The 10146-nt window shown below is 45.1% G+C and overlaps 1 pseudogene; it reads left to right on the top strand.

Moving 5' to 3' along the window:
• Positions 1–821: 821 nt before the first annotated feature.
• LOC122818745 (uncharacterized) lies at positions 822–8508 on the top strand (annotated as a pseudogene).
• Positions 8509–10146: the final 1638 nt, after the last annotated feature.

Below are 10146 nucleotides of genomic sequence, written 5' to 3'. Positions count from 1 at the left end.
AAACTTTCTTAGCCACCCAAGAGACGACAAGAAGCTGTCTGTCAAAGTCCGTAAAGTCGCTAGAAACTCGTTCTCAGGCAAAAATGAGTAACGAAATTGCAAGTGCACCCCTTACTCCGTTCATCACGGTGTCATACCTTATGAGCTATTTCAGAGCGACGACTGAAAAGTCCATAAGGAACAAGTCCGCTCACTCTAGGACAAAGCCTAGAAAGAATATGAAGCGTGTCTAGACACGATTTCAGCATTACGCTTGAAAGGGCGGAGGATGATCTTGCGACTCTGCACCGAAAATATGAATCTAGCTATTCGGTGTACGAGGAACTAGCAGTTCAACTCAGTGAGCTAATCGACCGAGTAAATTTTCAGCATCCGCCCACGAGTACCAATAATCAGTCCACTTACAATCCGTATTGGTGCCGGTTGCCACCATGCGATAGTGAAATATTCGAAGGGGACTACCTGAAATGACCAACATTTAGGGATCTTTTTTTCAGCAGTTTATGTTAACAATTCTAGGTTGACATCGCTAGAACTAGCGGCGAGGCTAGGGTAATCGAAGCCAAGTCCCCCTCACAAATGAGAGTTTCGAGACCGTTTTGAAAATAAGAGACAGCTAGTAAACAGCCAACTCAAACTCCTTTTAAATTTGGGGTCCGTAAGTTCTGAATCTGACCAAGCTCTGAAAGACCTACAGAACTCAACCCAAGGGTGTTCAATAGCGCTGGCGCATTCCCACATTTGGGACTGTCTCCTAGAATTCCTGTGCGCCAATAAATTACCAAAGTTGGCCCAAGACCGACATTCCGACTTGGGATGAAATGAAGACGTTTCTGAGCGACCGATACCGAACGCTAGAGGCGATTGAGGATATGAAACCCAGCACCAGCAATCAATCTTACGCTAAGAGTCAGCCCGTTTTCAGGTAGCTCAACTTCTTCAAAGCTAAGATGGTCACAAAACCAAAAAATTGCGATCAGTGCTCAAAAGAGAGTCATCTAGTGCGCTTATTCCAGCGTTTTCTCCAGATGTCTGTGAATGCGCGAACAAACTACATAAAAAAAGCAACTTTGCCTAAATTGTTTCGAGAGAGGTCACCAGCTAGGGGAATGTTCTAGCATTCACAGCTGTTTCAAATGTCGAGCACGGCATCATACACTGTTGCATAAAGGCAACCCCGTGGGTCAACTCCCGCAATTAGTTCTTCAGCAAGTTTACTAAATTCAGCTGAACAGGGGGCCGCCAACGGTTCAGAAAATCTGCCCAGTATGCAGAACTATTTCGCACCCGGTGCCAGAGCGGTTTTGCTAGGCACGGCCATTATTGACATATGCCACTTGAGAACGAGCTACAGGGCTCGCGTTCTAATAGACTCGGGTTCTGAGACTACGTCTGTTACGGAACGCCTGTTCAATCTGATTAAGCTGCCATTCCCGCCATATCCAAGCCCAAGTTTCGGGCTTAAATCAGACCGTTTCCGCTCAGGCGACCAGGCTCCACCATTTTTCTATTCGAGCCCCTAAAAAGCAAGGCCTTCAGCTAGAAACCCCAGCTTGCGTTTTTGCCTGAATTGGCCGGAAAGTTACCGTCTTACTTAATTCCACGAGATGCGCTGACTGATTTACCTGCCATGCCCCTGGCAGATCCAATATTTTTAGAGAGTTCCCAGATAGATGTTCTGATCGGAGCCGACATTTTACCGTCCGTGTTGCTGAGCGGCACGCGCACAAACATTTGTTCTTCTCTCCTAGGTCAGGAAACTATTTTCGGCTAGGTGCTTACCGGCCTAGTTTCTAGTACATATAGCCAAAATCGGGTATAAACTTTCACATCTCAGATAACCGAAACGAGTGACAGGGTCTTGGAAAAACTTCTCACTAAGTTTTGGGAGGTTGAGAACATACCAACAAAGAGAAGGAATCAGATTTCTATTGCAAGAGCAATTTTCTCCAAGCCCCACTAGAGATGCAAGCGGGAGATACGTGGAGTCTTTACCGTTTTGCCAACCCGAAAATTTCGAATCCAAATTAGGACACTCGCGATCCATTGCCCTAGCTCACTTTCTTAAAAACGAAAACCGTTTGACTAGAGAATTGCTATTAATAGAGCAATATGACTCAGTCATTGAAGCGTAATTGGATCGGGGTCACATGAGAGAAGTCCCACAGTCATGCCACGTGGTGATCAAACCTGAGAGTACCACCACCAAACTTGGCGTAGTATTCAATGCTTCTAGGCCTTCAGCAAGCTTGAACGATATTCTTCATGCTGGTCCAGTCCTACAATCTGATTTAACCATTCAGATCTTGCAGTGGCGTTATTTCCAATTCATGTTCAGTGCAGACATTACAAAAATCACCGATTCTGGCACTCAGGACACTCCAACAATTGCCAGATGCCGCAGAAAAGGACTTCCCTATAGCAATCAATATATTTCGACATTTTATGTACGTAGACGGCGTTCTGGCGGCGGCCAATTCCATTCAAGAGGCTCAACTTGCGATCAGCGAGCTTCATTGAGAAAGTGGACAGCTAGTCAGAGGAGCATATTCGAAGATATCCCAAACGAGCATCTACTCCACGTAGACTTTCGTGACCTTAATTCCGAAAGCTTTGCCAGCTTTGTTCGGTGCAATGCGACCTCGAATGAGTTCTATTTTGTCCCATCGTCAGTTTCGACTGAAACTACTTATTCCCAAATCGCTAAACTTGTTGACCCAGCCGGATGGCTGTCCCCGTTTATTCTCCGCTCAAAAATCTTAGTGCAAGAGATTTGGATAATATCCCACAGAAATTAACAGATCCGTATCCAAGGTGGGTTGGTTTACAGTCAGAGGTGAATGTAGATGGTTTTTGTAATGCGTCGCAGAAGGCATATGGGGCCGTTGTTGTCAGAATGATTGCAGCTATCATTCCGAATACGTCAATTTCCAAATCCGACATTGTCTGTTGGACTGATTTCACCTTCGTGCTCGCATAGTTGAATAAACCGGCATGCCACTGGACAACGTTTGTAGCCAACCGAGTGACCAAGATTATTCAGGTGACAAGCGCTGGGCATTGGGCGCATGTGCGATCTGAGCACAATTCCGCGGTTCATAGACAACTCTGGTGGGAAGGGCCGGTTTGGTTGCAACAGCCAAAAGACATGTGGCCAACACTGGGGCTTGCACCTCCAGTCACAGACTAAGAGCAGCGCGTTGTGCATGTCATTTCTGCAAAGGCCCCATCCAAAGATTTTCTGGAACGGTTCTCCAAGTTGGACAGGGCTCTGCAGGTCCTTGCGTACGTTTTACTGTTTATTCAACGCTGCCGCAAGATGCCGAGGGGCCCTGCTGATCGGCCTACCAAGGAAGAGGTCCGAGAAACTGAAAGAGCCTTTCTTCTTTATGCTCAGCGGGAGGAATATACCCAAGAGATTAAATTCCTAAATGATAAGCGTCCAATTCCAGTCTCCAGCCCGATAGTCAACCTGTTTTCATTTCTAGACCAACGAGGCCTTGTAAGGGTATGTGGTCGCATTACAGCCTCAACGGCCCTTCAGTATGACGAGAGGCATCCTATTATACTGCCATACAACTGTCGACTAGTTCGCCTGCTCGCCTTTTTTTTCACAACAGATTTCCCTGCATGGCGGCAACCAACTAGGGGAACGCCTCATCCTATCGAAGTATTGGATTCCTAAAATCAAGAATCTGGTAAAAGTGTTTGTGTGTTTCTTCACAAAGGCTATCCATTTAGAGCCTACGTCCGACCTGACAGTCGTGAAGTGCCTCACGGCATTTGCCCGATTCGTAGCGAGAAGAGGTTGTCCTCAGCTGGTCTATTCGGATAATGGCAAAACCTTTGTGGGGGCAGCGACTCTACTTTCTCGGATTTCACGCAGACGTCCTTGAACGTCTGACTGTGAATGATACCTATAGCTATCAGGAAATTTTGTGGCGGTTAATTCCACCATGAGCTCCACATATGGAAGGATTGTGGGAGGCTGGAGTGAAAAGCTTCAAGGTATTTTTCTACAAGTCGACGTCAAGTCGGAAGTACACTTTTGAAGAGTTCCCAACTCTTCTAGTCAAAGTTGAAAAATGACTCAATTCCAGGCCGCTGTGTCCCATGTCCGAAAATCTTTCTGAGTTGTTGGCATTGACGCCACGACCATTTCTTTCCACAGCTGAATCCGAAATTAAGGGCGAAGCTAACTTAAAGGAACTTCACAAGCGCGATAAGTGGCAGAATTCTTCTAGAATTATCCAAATCGATGATATGGTGGTCGTCAAAAAAGACAAAATGCCATATAACGACTGGCGGCTCGGCAGACTTGTATGTGTCTTTCCAGGGGTTGATAGTAGAGTTCGCGTAGTCGAAATCCTTACCGCTCGAAGGACTATAACACGTCCCATCCACAAGCTACTTCTTCTTCCTATGGAGGCAAAGGCAACCTTCGTTCTTCCAAAAAAGTGCCTTCTCTCCTTATGCTTCAAAATCCGTTCACAATTGCTACTAAATGTGCTTAAATTTTTTTGTTATTAAAGCAATAAAACCATGGATCCACGTCCACGCAGCGCCCAAGCCTTGGGCGACATATGATCACGAGGTACTCGATCCTACCACTGCCGAGTCTATCGGGGAAGCCATCTCCTACGGAAGTGCAACCGTTTCCTGAGGCTCAGCACTGAGCCACACACGCTGCTCCATTTGCGTGAATCTTCCAGTTCGCCGATCAATTTCTCCGTTGCAACCCTCGGAGACGTCACCACGAACTTTAGCTTACGGCTTACGCTCGCCAAGCTCGCGGAACCATTCACGTTCAGTTCATAAGGTCACGGACGGGCACCTTCAAATTCGCTCCAAGGAGGTGCTACTGTGAATGTTAGTGGCTAACACCCGAGAACAGTTACGTCCAAATGGTCTCTCATCTTGCTCTCGGACTGTTAACAGTCTCCACCCCCGCTCTCCTAACATTAGATTTAGGTAGAAGCTGGGAGTTCTAATTTACCAGTAAAAAAAAGCCCACGATGTTTTCCATTGTGCATACTATCGCCATATTCCGGCTTCGTATTTGTTATTCGTATTTGCCATTTCCATACATATTCGTATTCATACACACTTATAATACTGATGCATGCTTAATAATGTACGTACATATGCCCGGCCATCTCAACATGTGTAACGTAAGGCACGGTAACCCACTTACTTACTTTCGCGGTACACCCTACAAACATTTCAAAAGCGACATTAAGAATACAATCCACATTATTTATAATTTCCAAATATAAAAAGTACAATTTACAAACATATATTTCCAAGTTTCCACAAACACAAATATCCATTCGTCTATACATACACATATATGATCCTGATGTTTGCTTATTAATAGACGTACATATGCCTGTCCACTACAACATATATACATAATATAATTATATTATCAAAAATCAAAATAACGTGATTCCACCAAACCCATCACCACGATACGCCTTTCCAGAATTTGCATTATATTTATTTCAGCAGCGCTAATTCGCAAACACCGTCGGCTCACATCCATTTAATAAAAATAAATAAATATATTTTTCTTGTGCAAGCCGTGACGTTGCGAAATATATATTTATTTTCCTATTAATAGCGCTCATTTCCACAGCACAGCAAACAACTTCTAATATCTTGCAGAACATTTTTTCCGAACTCTCGTTATTACTTCGCACTTCAAGTTGTTCATGTTCGACTGTTCCGTTCCCACATATTCCAAAAGTAGACCGGAGCTGCGACCGCTTGCAATTGCCATAACGGAAAAACGAAGTAGCCACTGCGAAAAATTATTTTGTTTATTTTTAAAATCAAATTAAATTACGATTTGTCGTCGTTCTTTTTCCTGTGGAATCCAATCTGGCGATCCGCAACAGTGTGACCACACTCCACCACAGATTTTTTCGGGCGAGTCTAATTTTAATCAAACAAGGGCGCTGGGCCGCCTCTGAGTTCTGGAATGCCAGGAGGAGATGAAACAAGGTTATCGGTTCCGCCTGTAATTAAAATTCCAAGTAGCCCCAAAGTCGATCAAAAAGGTGAAGTAAAATGTGTAACGAAATTGCAAGTGCACCGTTCATTACGGTGTCATACTTTATGAGCTATTTCAGAGCGACGACTGAAACTCCATGGTCGTCATCTCCATCCGTCCACATCTGAAAAGTCCGTAAGGAACAAGTCCGCTCACTCTAGGACAAAGCCTAGAAAGAATATGAAGCGTGTCTAGACACGATTTCAGCATTACGACTGAAGTGGCGGAGGATGATCTTGCGACTCTGCATCGAAAATATGAATATAGCTATTCGGTGTACGAGGAACTAGCAGTTCAGCTCAGTGAGCTAATTGACCGAGCAAATTTTCAGCATCCGCCCACGAGCACCAATAACCAGTCCACTACCTGAAATGACCAACACTTAGGGATCTTTTTCCAGCAGTTTATGTTAACAATTCTAGCTTGACATCGCTAGAACTAACGGCGAGGCTAGGGCAATCGAAGCCAAGTCCTCCTCACAAACGAGGGTTTTGATTCAGCACGGGCAGCGCTTCGATACCGTTTTGAAAATAAGAGACAGCTAGTAAACAGCCAACTCAAACTCCTTTTAAATTTGGGGTCCGTAAGTTCTGAATCTGACCAAGCTCTGGAAGACCTACAGAGCTCAACCCAAGGGTGTTTAATAGCGCTGGCTCATTCCCACATTTCCACAGAGAACTGGGACTGGCTCTTAGAATTCCTGTGCGCCAATAAATTACCAAAACTGACCCAAGACCGACATTCTGACTTGGGATGAAATGAACACGTTTCTGAGCGACCGATACCGAACGCTAGAGGCGATTGAGGATATGAAACCCAGCACCAGCAATCAATCTAACGCTAAGAGTCAGCACTTCTTCGAAGCTAAGATGGTCACAAAACCAAAGAATTGCGATCTGTGCTCAAAAGAGAGTCATCTAGTGCGCTTATTCCAGCGTTTTCTCCAGATGTCTGTGAATGCGCTAACAAACTACATAAAAAAAGCAACTTTGCCTAAATTGTTTCGCGAGACGTCACCAGCTAGGGGAATGTTCTAGCACTCACAGCAGTTTCAAATGTCGAGCACGGCATCATACACTGTTGCATAAAGGCAACCCCGTGGGTCAACTCCCGCAATTAGTTCAGCTGTACAGGGGACCGCCAGCGGTTCAGAAAATCTGCCCAGTATGCAGAACTATTTTCGCAACCGGCGGTAGAGCGGTTTTGCTAGGCACGGCCATTATTGACATATGCCACTTGAGAACGAACTATAAGGCTCGCGCTTTACTAGATTCTGGTTCTGAGGCTACGTTTGTTACGGAACGCCTATTCAATCTGATTAAGCTGCCATTCCTCCATATCCAAGCCCAAGTTTCGGGCTTAAATCAAACCGTTTCCGCTCAGGCGACCAGGTTCCACCATTTTTCTATTCAAGCCCCTAAAAAGCAAGGCCTTCAGCTAGAAACCGCAACTTACGTTTTGCCTGAATGGGCCGGAAAGTTACCGTATTACTTAATTCCACGAGATGCGCTGACTGATTTACCTGCCATGCCCCTGGCAGATCCAATATTTTTAGAGAGTTCCCAGATAGATGTTCTGATCGGAGCCGACATTTTACCGTCCGTGTTGCTGAGCGGCACGCGCACAAACATTTGTTCTTCTCTCCTAGGTCAGGAAACTATTTTCGGCTAGGTGCTTACCGGCCTAGTTTCTAGTACATATAGCCAAAATCGGGTATAAGCTTTCACATCTCAGATAACCGAAACGAGTGACAGGGTCTTGGAAAAACTTCTCACTAAGTTTTGGGAGGTTGAGAACATACCAACAAAGAGAAGGAATCAGATTTCTATTGCAAGAGCAATTTTCTCCAAACCCCACTAGAGATGCAAGCGGGAGATACGTGGAGTCTTTACCGATTTGCCAACCCGAAAATTTCGAATCCAAATTAGGACACTCGCGATCCATTGCCCTAGCTCACTTTCTTAAAAACGAAAACCGTTTGACTAGAGAATTGCTATTAATAGAGCAATATGACTCAGTCATTGAAGCGTAATTGGATCGGGGTCACATGAGAGAAGTCCCACAGTCACGCCACGTGGTGATCAAACCTGAGAGTACCACCACCAAACTTGGCGTAGTATTCAATGCTTCTAGGCCTTCAGCAAGCTTGAACGATATTCTTCATGCTGGTCCAGTCCTACAATCTGATTTAACCATTCAGATCTTGAAGTGGCGTTAATTCCAATTCATGTTCAGTGCAGACATTACAAAAATCACCGTTTCTGGCACTCCGCATACTCCAACAATTGCCAGATGCCGTAGAAAAGGACTTCCCTGTAGCAAGAAATGTTTTTCGGTATTTTATGTACGTAGACGACGTTCTGGCGGGGGCCAATTCCATTCAAGAGGCTCAACTTGCGATCAGCGAGCTTCACCACGCTTTTAACCGCGCCGGGTTCCCATTGAGAAAGTAGACAGCTAATCAGAAGAACATATTCGAAGATATCCCAAACGAGCATCTACTCCACGTAGACTTTCGTGACCTTAATTCCGAAAGCTTTGCCAGCTTTGTTCGGTGCAATGCGACCTCGAACGAGTTCTATTTTGTCCCATCGCAAGTTTCTATTGAATCTACTTATTCCCAAATCGCGAAACTTTTTGACCCAGCCGGATGGCTGTCCCCGTTTATTCTCCGCTTAAAAATCTTAGTGCAAGAGATTTGGAAAATATCCCACAGAAATAAACAGATCCGTATTCAAGGTGGGTTGGTTTCCAGTCAGAGGTGAATGTAGAGCATCATGGTGTTTGTGATGCGTCGCAAAAGGCATACGGGGCCGCTGTTGTCAGAAATGATCGCAGCTATCCTTCCGAATATGTCAATTTCCAAATCCGGCATTGTCTGTTGGACTGATTTCACCTTCGTGCTCGCATAGTTGAATAAACCGGCATGCCACTGGACAACGTTTGTAGCCAACCGAGTGACCAAGATTACTCAGGTGACAAGCGCTGAGTATTGGGCGCATGTGCGATCTGAGCACAATTCCGCGGACCTAGCCAGTCGAGGCGTTTCCTTGCGTACGTTTTACGGTTTATTCCAACCAACTAGGGGTACGCCTCATCCGATCGAAGCAATGGATTCCTAAAATCAAGAATCTGGTAAAAGCTGAGCTAAACTCCTTTAAGGTGTGCACTATTTACAAGAAGAGATTACAGACGCAATTAATGGACGATCTTCGATCGAGTCTCCTTTTCCAGGCCATTTACATATACTGGGATTGATTATGCTGGCCAGTTTGAGATAAAAACTATACAGGCAGAGCATGCCTTATTACTACATCCGACCTGACAGCCGTGAAGTGCCTCACGGCATTTGCTTCCGATTCGTAGCGAGAATAGGTTGTCCTCAGCTGGTCTATTCGGATAATGGCAAAACCTTTGTGGGGGCAGCGACTCTACTTCCTCGGGATTTCATGCAGACGTTCAAGAAGTGACTGTGAATGATACCTACAGCCATCAGGGAATTTTGTGGCGGTTGATTCCACCATGAGCTCCATATATGGAAGGATTGTATGAGGCTGGAGTGAAAAGCTTCAAGGTATTTTTCTACAAGTCGACGTCAAGTCGGAAGTACACTTTTGAAGAGTTCGCAACTCTTCTAGTCAAAGTTGAAGAATGACTCAATTCCAGGCCGCTGTCTCCCATGTCCGAAAATCTTTCTGAGTTGTTGGCATTGACGCCAGGTCCATTGCTTTCCACAGCTGAATCCGAAATTAAGAGCGAAGCTAACTTAAAAGAACTTCACGAGCCCAATAAGTGGCAGAATACTTCTAAAAATGTCCAAGTCGATGATATGGTGGTCGTCAAAAAAGACAAAATGCCATATAACGACTGGCGGCTAGGCAAAGTTGTATGTGTCTTTCCAGGGGTTGATAGTAGAGTTCGCGTAGTCGAAATCCTTACCGCTCGAAGGACTATAACACGTCCCATCCACAAGCTACTTCTTCTTCCTATGGAGGCAAAGGCAACTTTCGTTCTTCCAAAAAAGTGCCTTCTCTCCTTATGCTTCAAAATCCGTTCACAATTGATACTAAATGTGCTTAAAATTTTTTGTT

Source organism: Drosophila biarmipes, unplaced genomic scaffold (genome assembly GCF_025231255.1).
Source record: "Drosophila biarmipes strain raj3 unplaced genomic scaffold, RU_DBia_V1.1 ptg000005l, whole genome shotgun sequence".
Classification (NCBI taxonomy): domain Eukaryota; kingdom Metazoa; phylum Arthropoda; class Insecta; order Diptera; family Drosophilidae; genus Drosophila; species Drosophila biarmipes.
This window is presented reverse-complemented; position numbering and strand designations above follow the sequence as displayed.